We start from the raw sequence: 13,735 nt of genomic DNA, 5'->3' as shown, positions 1-13,735 counted from the left end.
CCGCTTTTTATGAGATGGCATGAACGAGTAAAAATATACGATATATGCATGGAAATACATATATCAGAGTGAAATACTACATATTTTGCACCATTGCATCCAATACGGCCAGCACAGAGCCAGCCACTAGTTCAGCACTGATCAATCACAGTGGGCGTTGAGGTCAGAATTTGTGGTCGAGTTTGAGCCTTTGGACATTTTCCCACCTCTACGTATCTGCCCAATCACTGGAGAGCATGTGCATGCCTGTCTCATGGATTATAAGCAAGTTAAAGCACCTGCACCAGTGTGTTGTCTGAGCTTTAGGTCAAACAGACCTGATGCTCTGATGAAAGTCTGTTTGACCGAAAGCTCAGACAATAAACAGGCTGTTTGAATGTGCAAATGCTTGGCAGTGTCTGATCTTGTGTGTGGAAGCTCTGGAAATTGAAAATCAGACCACCCCACCCAAACGTCATGGAGCTTTTCTTTGATTACTGTCTGATTAAATATTGAATATACAGATGATTAAATCTCTTAGTAAGGTAATGTTCTACTACGAGTCTCTAGAACATCTCTCAAGACCTTCAACGAAAAAAGGCAGTATTCGTGGCTTGTGGCTTCTAAATACGGGTCAGTGACATTTTCTGCTGTAGGACCATCGACTCTGGGTTGGGTGGTGAAGCTCCCATTGTTGTGTGTTTGTGTTAATCATTACCTGCGATGTTCGCAACACAATGGGACAAGCTGAGAGTACGGGTTTTGTGATGCAGGGGAGCGCTTCTGCCAAAACACAGAGCTGAAAGAGAGTCCAAGCAGAGAGGGAGAGAGGGAGAGGGGGAGTGAGGGGGAGAGAAAGGAACAGAGAGGGCAGGGAGGAGGGTCCCACAGCAAGAGACCTGCCATTGAAACATGTCATCTGACGTACTGGTGGTCCTGTCAGTACAAACGCATGCTGTGCAGCCAAACTTTGGTCAACGCCACAGAACTTTATTTTGAATTGCAGCAAAGGTCCCAAAGTTCCTAAAGATACCAAATATGGTAGCGGATTCCCTCAATGTTTTTTGGAGTTTTGTCCGACAATGTTAATGTTTGAGATTCTTAAGATCAATCCCCTACATGGATACATGAATCACTGCTCTATACATGCTGTCATCAACTCACTTCTCTAAAATTCTAACCACCAAACTCCATGCACACAAATAAACACAGCAGTCCGAGTGACAAGGCAACATTCCTGTCTTTTACAGACAAACCAAAGTAATTCAGATGCCGGTCAAATAGTTATTCACCAAAAAAATCCAGTCCAGAGCGCAACAAAATAATGCTGTCTGTGGAATAAGATGATTTGAATTACCTTAAAGCTACTTCAGGGGAAACAAAAGGGGTTAAAATCGAGTTCCTCAGATGTTAGATACACATGCTATTCGTGTTTAAAATCATGTTTTAAATAGATAATTTCAGTTCGATCAGACTGTGAAGATAACGCAATCAGAAATTTGGTGTTTTTTCTCCTTAAAACTTTCACAACAAACAACAAATACAAAACAGGTAAGAAAGTAACATTTTATTTTCAAAAACATTGAAACTAACCTCAACAGAAATGATAAAACTTCCAACACGTTCTAATCTTATGACGCTCAAGGTATCCTTCAGAGTCCTTATGAAACCCCTTTAGGTTTAGGAAAATATCGGTTGGTTAGGTTTAGGCATGAAAACTACTTTGTTAGGTTCAGGAGAAGATCATGTTTTTATTGAAATAAGTACATTACATGACGAGTTACTTGGAAGCCCAGGGCATCTCATACGGACACTGAACTCTTGGTCATTCCAGCCAAGCAATCTATCCACCATAACATCAAACTACAAATTGACACCTCAACCATCACTCCAACCATCACTCCAACCATCACTCGCCTCAACTACGATTACATTTTTTGTTAACTCTTACTTCATTCCCTAGGTATTTACCCCTTTGATGCAATACATGCTATTAGCTCTGACTAGTATTTATTGCTGCTCTTACTAGTATGTACTGTATTGTGGGTCTCATGAAGTATTGATGCTCTGTTGATGCTTGTAAGTTATTCCACAAGTGTAAGTCACTTTGGATGAAAGCGTCTGCCAAATGAGTAAATTTAATGTAATATAATGTCCCTCCAGACAGTTTTAACTGCCGTTTTTGGAGAACGTTCTTTCTCAAACAGAGAATGGGGGTGTGGTTAATAGTCGGACTTAATACATTACCATGACAACCAAAAACTGACCGGCTGGAGGAATAGCTATTATTTACCCATGATAGAAACTAATGTGCACGTATCAGCTGTTATCAATCATACAGTCGATGGTCCTGTCACTCACTGCACACAATAACTCCCACTACATTTTATGGTGCGCTTACTTTACATGGGGGTGTGGGGGGTGCCCCCACTGCATTGGTAAAATGGCTGTCAGTAAAATGCATGTTGCAGACTGTATATAAGATGGTGGCAGGTGAAAGTGAGACGTGTTTTCTGTCATCTCTCCCCCAACACCGCACGCAAAAATGCCATAATTGAAATGAACATCACACTAAACCAAGAGGATGAAGCTAAAAAATAACATGAAGACACTATGCTAGCTAACTACACCTGGCTAACTACAACTTAGTTAACTTAGCTAACTACACTAGAAAGACAAACCAACAATCAGACACAGAGAGACATACCTACTGTAAGTTCTAAGTAAATGACATGATGAATTGGTTAGCTAGCTCACAACGATGTTTATCAGTTTGATGCTCTGACTTAACGAGGCGTGACGGCATGACAGTTTTTTAACGAGGCATGACAGTGCACCTGCGCAAGCTTGGAGAATGACGTATGACTTATGGAATTACTATAGTCATACGTCACCACCCCGTTTTAACAACTAAGCAACTTTTGCAACTTTGAGCACAAAATTAAGCTATTTTTAAGCCAAAAATTCCTAAAAAGTGTCCAACCAAAGAAATCCAACCCCTTCCATTTAGGCCTCCGTCCAAAGCCACTCTCCCAAAACACACTTTCATGCACCGTGAGTACACGGGCAGTGACTGTAGGTAGGTAGGTAGGTAGGTAGGTCAGACAGTGATTTCATTTGGACCAAATGAAATGATTGGCCTGCAACACTAACAGATATTTGTATAATTTTTTTGTGTCAGAGCATTTGAGAGACTTTCAACAAATATAACAAAAAATGCTTATGAAAGAAACTTCCTCCCCCAGCAAGTTTTTCCTCTTACCCCCCAACCACACACACACACACAGCTACACACACAGCTACAAACACCCAGCTGTTTACATGAAGATGGATATCAATGACAGCCACTGTTTTCCCTCGCCTCTTCTCCCTTTCTTCTTTGGTTCCCTAATCACATCCAGCAGGGGAGTCCCGTTCCCCCCTTCACACACACAGAAGGCTGAACCCTGCCTGAACCCTGCTGCTTTAATTAATCTCACTGACTTTGTTAATTATTTGTTTGGCTGGCTGACTGCTTGTGTGTGTGTGTGTGTGTGTGTGTGTGTGTGTGTGCGCGCGCGTGCGTGAACACGTCCCCTCTTTGAAGTAATTGGGACGTATGCCACGGCTGAAACAACCCCGGCACTGATAACTTCGAGCAGAGGAGGAGGATTCCCTCTTTTTCTTCTGTGACGTCACTGTTTCTTATATTTGTCTGGGGAGAAAGTGATGCTAAGTGATGTCATAAGATGCTTCTTGGATCCTCAACATATAACAACCAGAAAAAAGAGCCAGTTATGGAGAGCATGTAAATTTATGGACTGGGCCTACTGTACATATGTGTATTCATGTTGTTTGTGGGAGAAAGGGTGTGTGTCAGATGGGGTTGGGGATACGGAGTGTGTTTGGTATTATTCATATGTTGAATGCTTTTGGATATTTTGCATGCTCCTGTTGTGCTTTTCTCATTTGGATATCAAGGACCGTTTCTTTCAGTGTTTTGTTGTCTTTTTTGATTGTGTCCTCCTCACCAGCTTTTGAGGTCTTAAGCAATATTTTTATTTTGCGATCACCTCTTTGCTGGCAAGAAAACTCCAGGCTTGTCCTCATACCGTATTTTAATGTCTTTATGAAGCATGCAAAGGACATCAAGTTTTTGGCCACGCTAGCAATATGGCTCTAGGGATGACAATGCGTTCTGTCCGTTGGTCTAACCCTCCTAGCACCACTGTGAGGTTGACATTTTTGGTTTATAATAAAATGTCTCAACAACTATTGAACTGATTGCAATTAAATTTGTTTCAGATATCAATTTCTGGAAGATGAAGCCTACTGACTTTGGTAGTATTTCAACATCTTTCCTCTAGAGCCACCATAGGGTTGACCTTTGTGTTTTTTTGTGAAACATCTCAACAACTGGTGGATGGTTGCCATGAAATTTGCATTGGCAAATTTTTCATATTATCAGATTAAAAGTAATTTGTCAAATTTTTGGTTTTATGACATTTACATTCTCATCAGCCTCAGCTGTACTTTGTTTTTAGTGCTAATTAGCAAGTTAGCATGCTAACACAGATGCAACAATGTTGTCAGGGCTGCCAACTCTCACACATTGACCATGAGACTTGCGCAGTGGACACTTTTTACACGCTCCTTTGCCAAACATCCACTTTCTCACCCAGTGAAAAACAAATGTATAACTGTCTCAGGATAATACGCACAACCAATCTTTTCTTTTGGGCCGAACAATTGGCCTACCTACCTGCCGACCTGGACACACTCTTCCTGCACACTGACTGTGCATGAAAATGTGTTTTTGGGGGGAATGGTTTTGGAGGGAGGCCTGAAGGGAGATTTTCAAGTTCTAGCTGTCTTTTGCTTGCTTTCTAACGCTGTCTACCCCAGCCTTAAATTGTGTTTTTTATCCCATATCTACACAGACCCCTCTTTTAAATTATGAATCCACTTTCCCTAATACAAAAAAAATACACATACACACATATGTTTATATATATATAAATTGCACTACAGGTGACAAATAAATAAAATATAATTGTAATTTTATTCTGGATTTAACAATATATTAAGAAAAAAGCGAATGTGCGTGTATATCAACATGTAAATAATAATAATATTCAACTATGAATTATATGCTCTTTTTATCAACATGAGAATATAATACCAGCTAGACAGCAGCAGGCTGTGGTGTATGGTACAGGCTTTTAGTGGGATCGGAGGTAGTCAGTAGCTTTAACACATTACTCAGTATCAAAGTCCAGCAGTTTCCTACACCTGTAATCCAGTAAAACCACCGCCCTTTGCACAGTTTCTCAGTAATGGACTTCTGTGAGTGGTGAAAAAAGTTGCCAGTGAAAACAATCCACTCAGCAATTACGTTCCCCCCAAAATGTATGTGGAAAATACATTTATTAGCATTCAAATGTAATTTTTAGGAGACAGGGTTGGAGCTTTACTGTGGGAACATTGTTCTTGCTGTACTGTTCTGCATTGTGTTCCACTTGCTGAATGCTGCTCTATACTTTATGGAGGATGGAAAGACAGAGAGAGTTTATTAAATGTGGCTCCATACTTCACATGCACATACAACCAAGTTGTTTCATATGTTTTAAGTACAAATGCTAAAAAAGAACATTTGCTTTCAGTAATATACAGTGCAAAACTCACACTAGATTTCTTGCATTAGTGAAATATGTGTCCATGTATATACAGGCATATACTGTATGTACATAGTTTATTCACGCGTGTGTTGTTACAGATAGTTGGCTGGCAACAGAGGGACTGCTGCCGTCCTGACACACTGTGTGATATACCCAGGATGTACATGCACAGACATGTTTGGTTAACCTCAACACCAGGGCTTGAGCGAACACAGACTCCCGGCTGCAGTATTCTGGAGGAAATCCGGTAACGTGTTACATGTGGAGGGTATTATTCATGATTACAGTTCAATAAACAGAATGAGGGGATGGAAACAGATCTGTGGTCTGACTCTTCTGCCTCCTCTAGTCTTCACCACTTCTTTTCTGTCTTCTTCTCATCTCATCTGTTCTTATTATGTATTTCTTCTTCTTTTCAGAACAGTTTCCACAGCTGTTACAACATGCTATTCTTGTGCTTGTTTGGCTTGAATGTCTCTAATGAAATGTGTAAATTGTTTTGGTTCTCTTTAAGTCTCAGCTTTACGAAACCGTTACAGAAAAAAACGTTATAAAGCCATAAATTGCATTTTCATTCATTCATTTTTCCTACTTTATAATCCTACTCAAATACAATCCAGAGGGCAATATTGTACTTTTTACTAACTACATTTATATGACATGCATTGCAACGTTTTATATAAATAACATACAATATGCTTATATGATGTGATGCAGTCCTATACTAATAATCTACCCAGTAGTATACAAAATATCAAAATTTGTGTCTACTTTGATGAGTTACAACATTAAAATATATTCATTAAAAATCAAAAACATATAATAATATGTCACTATGAAGGGAGTACTATTACTTTAGTGACATTTTTAATTCAGGACTTTTACTTACTTACCATTGAACTTTAACTTAAGTAAAGGAACGCCTAGTTTTGAGAACAGAAATGCAAAAACTGTGTTTCCATTTGCAAAACATCAATACATACATACTATGAAAAGAACATGCTGCAACAAAAAGCTCCTCACTCATGACAGCAAAAAGACAACCTTCTTTTTCAGCACACACAAAGTTTAGTCCTGCAGTTATTTAGTGGTGAAACTGAGAATAAAAATGAACAAAATATTTGGTGCAGTTTACTACACCTTACCTTTCCTGACATTTAAATCAGGCCATACATTTTCACATCAAACCTGTATCTTTCTCCCTGTCCTAAAACCATATATAAATTACTTATTTATTACTTATGCAAGTACAATCACAGGCCATGAACTCCATGAGTGTGACCTAGACATGAGATTACACAGTATTTGAACATTTTCCAATGCCACACTTTTCACTGGAGAAGAGAAATCTTCAATAATGTCATAAGGGCTTGAGTCTCTATACTTAAATCATCTGCAGTCTGATGGAACCTGGTGTTTTCCAGTACACTGTAACATATTTGTTGTCCCTTTCGAAGAATTTCATTTACAATCATTAAAAGTTAATAAACTAAAAATAAGAACTGATATTCTGACAAGATTGTTTTTGATTGTTTGTTCTCTCCTTTTCAGCAGGCTGTGAATGGATGGAGACCCCATCAGGACACACCAGGTCTTCAATTTGAAAGCCCTCAGGTCTTCGCTCCTCCGCCCCTGCAGCCTGCTGCTCTGAAGACATCAAAGATCTTCGAGCGCCCTGTGTCACAGTAGCTTTTGCTAATGGATCCGCCCTCTCCATTGGGGCAGGAAGTGAGACACCTCCTCCTGCACATTAAGAGAAATGCACTCCAGCTCTCCAATGAAAGACCCTTATCCACACATGTAGTCTCCATTACTTAAAGCATCATACAGCTCATGCTATTCAATTTGTGTTTAATGTATCATTTATCTATAATATTATCTTAAAGAAATGGCTGAAAATTGCCTAAATATATGTAACATGCATTCATAATTTTATATTTATACATGTTTATGTTTATTGTTACGTGACAAGCCAACAAAGCAAATTCCTACTACTTTAAAATCCTCTCATTTAAAAAGGATCACGATAGCAGCATTGAACATCAAAAAAATAATGAGCATTAAAGATATCTTTTCAAAGTTCGAATCTTAATTTTAAGCTCTCAAAACAATAACCTGCTCAGTGTACTTCTGATGCCTGTAAATGTCTGTTTTGGATCAGGTCCAACATTTTGGACCTGTGAAGACCTTTAATTGTTCTCTTTTTCAGTCATGTTCAGTTCCCCACACCAGCTCAGCCTGGTTCCAGACCTTTAAACTGTCCACATCCACCCTACTTTTTAACAGTTCCAATGGGATTATGAGAATGAGGTGAAATTCAGTCTGATTATCGGGCTGTTACTTTTTTTGGTAGGATACGTGTGATTATTTTGCTTTTGTATTTAATGTTTTATGCTTTTCATATTTTTTCATCCAGTTCTCTCAACATACAGGCAGGAACATTTTGGCAATTTTGCCCACCACGTTGGTCAGTTTATGATTAGATTTAATCGTGTGATTGAAGCAGCACAGCGCAGATCTTTCAGGGAGGAAAGGGGGATTGTAGAAAGGGGGATATTGGGGGAGGATATTGGTGGACATGGGGCCTCGGGGTGATGGTTGGGTTAAAAGGTGGCTAAGAAGGTTTTGGTTGGAGATGCTGAGTGGAAGAAAAAAGGAGAGCTGGAGGCCTGCTTGGAAGGAGAGGGGGTATAATGCACCATCAGCCACCATCCATTAGTTCCTTTCATAGCTCTCACTTAGCCATAACATGCTTCAGTTTGCTCTTAAATGAAACCCACTGGAAAGAGGATGTTTCTGCTTTTACCTCCTGGTCTGATATTGAAGCCTCCACTGGGCTTGTCTATGCAGATGAATGTTGGAATTCATGGTCTCAAGAGGCTTTATAAATTTCATAGACAATACAGACAAACTATATCATCTCCATTAACTTTCTGTATTACTCTCACCATTGGTTTCCACTCGGACCATTAACAGTTACACAGCTTTTTTTTATATTTCATTTATAAATGCCACAGACTATTTATAACACTCGGTATAAGCCATGCCTACCCCAGGTTTAATCTGAATTCAGATATTATGTGATTATGACAATGTCTCAAAGGGAAAATTGCTATAATTTCATTTTTGTTTAATTGCTATATTCTACCTGAATACGAAAAATCTCTGCATCCTTTCTTCTCGCTGGCTTCACATTATTTCTCTCCTCGCTCCTCTTGACCTCCTGTACACCCACCCTCATGCGCTGCTTAATGACCCCCTGCTTGTCTCAGACAGGTTTTCATACACCTCATACTCAATCCTTTATCCACTCATACCCTTTCTCCTCTCTCGTTTTCCCCCCTTCTCCCACCGTCTTTCCCAGGAGTCTCCTCACACTTCAACAGCACACTAATTATTTGTGAAATTAACATCAGTTGCTGCTTCAGTCGTGAAGTGATGAGAACATAGACATTTACATTATCAGCTTGCTCCTGGTGGATTATTTTCTGTACTGAAGTATGCACATTGTTGATTTATAGTCAGCAACAAACACCTTCTCAAAAGAAATGCATCTGAATGTCACTGTAAGGTGAAACTCTTTCAGACATGTACCTTGTTTTGTAATTGAGATGACAATTTTACATGTTACTGTCATGTCTGAATAACCGGGTCACTTCGGACTTGAAACATTTCTGTAACACAGAACAGGTCGAATTACCTCGGATTAATGTAGAGGCTACAGCAGCATGACCTGCAACAATTTTTTGGCCACTTGGGGGCAGTGAAAACAAGGTTTGCTCCATTTAAGCAACTTGTTAGCAAACAGTTGCTTATCCACTTGCCAAAATAAGTCTGACATGCCCTCTCTGTTTTTGGTCTATACAAACTCCTGAGGGAAATATCCGACTCTTTAGCCGCTAAATGCTCCACTTTTTTCACCAGCTAGTTGCTGTGTCTGTCTGCCGTTCAGTGCTGAGCAGGTAGTGTCCAGGAAGGGCCGAGAGCTTTTTCTCTGAAAACAGCTGCCTGCAGCGGCCGAGAACAAGGCTATGCGAGTGGTGAGAGTGAACCAAAACAGTAAAATTGTGGACTGACGGATTAACAATGAGCTGAAACTCACTTTAAAGCTCCATAAAGCTGAGAGGAGCTGCAGATTCAGGTGATAATTATCTGTAGGTTCATCATCTGAAGTGGCTATTTGCACATTGTCATTTGATACGTTGTTTAAAGAAATAAAAATGAATTATTGCCACTTTAAAATTAAATGTCGTAAAAAAAAAAAAAAAATTGTAAAAAATGTGTCACTGCAGCCATTTTCAGACTTGGAATATATAAAATTGCTGGCTTCATCTGTTTGTTAAAGTGATGAAAATGTTTGTTCCTCTCACAGTGCGTTTCAAATGAAATCAAGGCCAGCAGCTTCCAGTCATGCACTTCAAGGCAGTCTGTGAGATATCTGGAACGCCTTGACATCATCACTTTTCAACTCATCACTGTTCTCCAGCAACACAGCTCCTGTAAGTATTGTGGCTCTTTCTGTAATTAACATTTATGTAAACTGTACGGTGTGTCTGAAAGACAAAAGCCATAAATGAATCTAGCAATTTATTCAAACTCAGAAAATATGAGCACTGCTATAGGGAAACATACAACATACAATAAACAAAATGTATATACGTGTATATATTAGTCATACAAAACAATGTGCATATGACATTCATTATTAGTAGTCAAGCTGAATACCATTATGTGCAGATTAGTAATAATAAGGAAATAGTGACACATAAGTTTAAGAAGAGCCATTTGCAACCATACCATATTTGAGTTTGGGTAAATAAACCAACAGTAATAAAAAAAATAACACTAACGCTGAGTTTAACACATTGTCTTAGCGTTCTTCTAGTGCGCAATCACTCCTTCCTTCCATCCCCATGCACCTATACTTTTCATTCCTCCGATCCCTCTCTGTCCACTCGTTCTCCTCATCCCCCTCAAGTAATCCCTTGGATCAGGACCTGCCCCCCCCCCCTCCCGTCCTCACAGCCCTCCTCTACTTATTAGATCACGCCCTCTGTCAAAAAGCAAGGATCTCGGGTCTCATTGTTTGGCCCCTGATTAAGAGCTTCTCACACTGGAGGATCAAGCTTTTATACAGAGTGAAGGAGAGAGAGCTGGGGATAAGAAAGAGAGATGATCTTTCTTTCTTTTTGTCTGGGGGGGTCTTATGGGTCACATTGTTGCAGGGCTCAGAGAAGGCTTCTTTTAAAGGTAGGCTGGATTTGGGGGACAATGGGATGTTAGACGATGAGGGATTTAAAACCTTAAGCTCATACTTTTAGGGCCTGCGGCCGTCCATTTGTCCACGACTAGGTGATGCCTCAGTCCATCTTTAGATGAGAAGTGACAATGAAGGCAACATCTCAATATAAAGTGATTGATCACATAAAATGTCTCAATATAAACTGAGTAATCACTTCAAACCACTGACAGGAAAGTCACGCTCAAAAATAAGGAAGTGAAATGTGGATGGTTAGGACTCCCTTGTGTACTATTCATTTGAAGCATGTTTAAATGAATAAAGTGCAACAAATACACAACTATAACTTCCATTTTTTTGTACTGGGCCCTAAACTTTTCATTTTGGATATGAATGACTTCAAATGTTTTGAAAGAAATGCTTGAAGATAGTATTGAAAATGAAACGGCTAAGCTTAAGAGGTTGTTTCATGTTCTTAAAATCTAAAATCTATTGGTTTTGGTAGTTGAAAAAAGAAGGTAATAATCATCTGGATGCTTACAAACCTCATGCTCGTAGTTTAGTACTGTCTGTATTGGCAAAACAATAACTACATAAAGAGACAAAACAGCCATTGGAGCCAATCTGTCTCCTAAAAATCATGTTTATATACTACTGATAACAACAAATACATTTTGAGTGTAATGTAATGTAATGTCACCTGAATATTTTTTTTTTTAATTTTCAAAATTTAGCATAATGTATCTGCAAATGTTCAAACTGAACTTAATGTGCAAAACGTTCGGTGACAACGTATTTCATTTACTTTCCCTTCAAAATCCCCTCAAAGCAACTAAACCATTGTTTTTATGCTAATGTTGGGCTGACACATTACTGTAACATAACCACATGTTTTTAGACTTACAGAGAAACATGCAAATTCCAGACCTTAATGGCTATTTAAAATAGTAAATAAAATTTTGTTACAATGTGACAAAGCACAACACAAAAACAAACTTCGTAATTTCTAAAGAGCAGATCCTGAAGGGCAGGCCATTGCATAATTAATGATTTTTAATGGCCTGTGTTGGCAACATCAACAGGTGGGAGATAGAAACACAGGAGTAATATTTTTGATGCAGATCAAGCACAATGCCGGGAGCACAAAGAACTTTCTGAAAGAAATAAACATTAAAAAACAAAGTGGTGCTTGTTTTTGGCACCATCCTCCTCTTTCTTTGAGCAGCTTGAAATACGAGCAGAGAGTTTGGACTGTAACATTTAAAGCCAGTAATGTCAACAGTTGTTAAATAAAATACTGGTATCCCTGTGTAGACATACAGTTAATGCAATCATTTTGTGTTAATGCACCAGGCCCTTTGCTTATCAAAAAAAACCCTATTTTCATTTGGAGACAGAAACAAACATGTGATTCGAATTCAGGTCTAGACTCATTCTAATTAACCCTAATTGTGAAGAAAGACGTTAGTTTGAAGGGACAGTGATGCAACATTCCAGAGGGATTGAGAGGCCATGTGGGAAAAGCAAACCGAGGTGTTAATCTTAACAGAGTGACTCCCCTCCCTTCATGTCCCATCATCCTCTGGGGGGGATATTCTTAATCCCACAGCGTCCCCAGCATCAGCTCATTCATTCCATGAACGACATGAACGAGGGCCTCTTCACCGTCATCGGACACACAAAGGGTTAATTAAAGCTGGTCAAGCTGGAATGCTAATTGACCGGGCGTCAAGGAATATCCTTGTGCTTCAGCTGGATAGAGAAAGAAAATTGCTGAAATTTGGGAGAATGTACATTTACTCAAGTACTGTATTTAGTCAGGACAACTTTCATCAAAAACTGAAATTGCAGGAGGTATGGCTCTGTTCTGGGACTTCCCTGCCCACCCACGAGCCTACGTGGATAAGCCATAAGGTAGGGAGAGCATCTCCCTGCCCAACCATGTGCATACATGGAAAGAGAGAGCCACAGTAGAGAACCCCGTACAGAACAGAGCAGGCATATGCAATTTACATGTTTAATCAGACAGCCATTGAAGCATGGTGTTAAACGGGCCTGGGCTGAAGACCGTACTGTTTATTATCAGGATGCTGCCTCTGCTGCTCTGTGTCACCTCCCGCACACGAACACTCACATGCATGCTCACACACACAAACAGTGGCAAGCACAGAGATAGGTCGTGGACATGATGAAATGAAGGTAACTCTAAGCCACTGCAGTATGTGCAACAAAACCTCAAGAGTAAAAGACAACTTTGTCGATACATCCATTAAACGAGCATAACACTTAGAAGGGGTTAATAACATCCTCTATGTTATTAAAAGCCCACCACGCTAATGCTAGCTTGGCAAAGCTAGAGGTATAAGGAGCTAAATGAAAGCTGTCTGTAGTCTAAATGTTAAACTGAGATTGCCATGTTGCTTCAATCTGCACATTGTTACCTGCAGTGAATCACGCAGAGACAGAGGGAAGGAGCACAGGAGCGAGGATGGGCAGGTAGGATATAGCTGCTTAAATAGGCGCCTTGTCTGGAATTTGCCAATGAATGCTAAGAGAGGAATCAGCTGAGCTGTCAGCTGATGTGCTGCTGAAGATGGCTGCTATCAGTTGATATGCTGGAATGAGTGGAGCTTAACTTCGTTGCCTTAAATACAAAATTAAGGTACTTAATATTTCCACTTTATGCAACTTTATAATAATAAATTAGAACAAATTTCAGAGGCAAATATTGCATTTTTTACTTCACTACATTTCACACATACATTCTGACAGCTTTAGTTACCAGTTACTTTTCAGATGTACTTTTCCTGTCCAGTGTAATGACTTTAAATTTATCAGATAAGTGTTCTTTATGAGATGA

The sequence above is a fragment of the Micropterus dolomieu genome, linkage group LG23 (assembly GCF_021292245.1).
Source record: "Micropterus dolomieu isolate WLL.071019.BEF.003 ecotype Adirondacks linkage group LG23, ASM2129224v1, whole genome shotgun sequence".
Taxonomy (NCBI): domain Eukaryota; kingdom Metazoa; phylum Chordata; class Actinopteri; order Centrarchiformes; family Centrarchidae; genus Micropterus; species Micropterus dolomieu.
The sequence above is the reverse complement of the archived record's forward strand: the minus strand, read 5'-3'. Positions refer to the sequence as shown.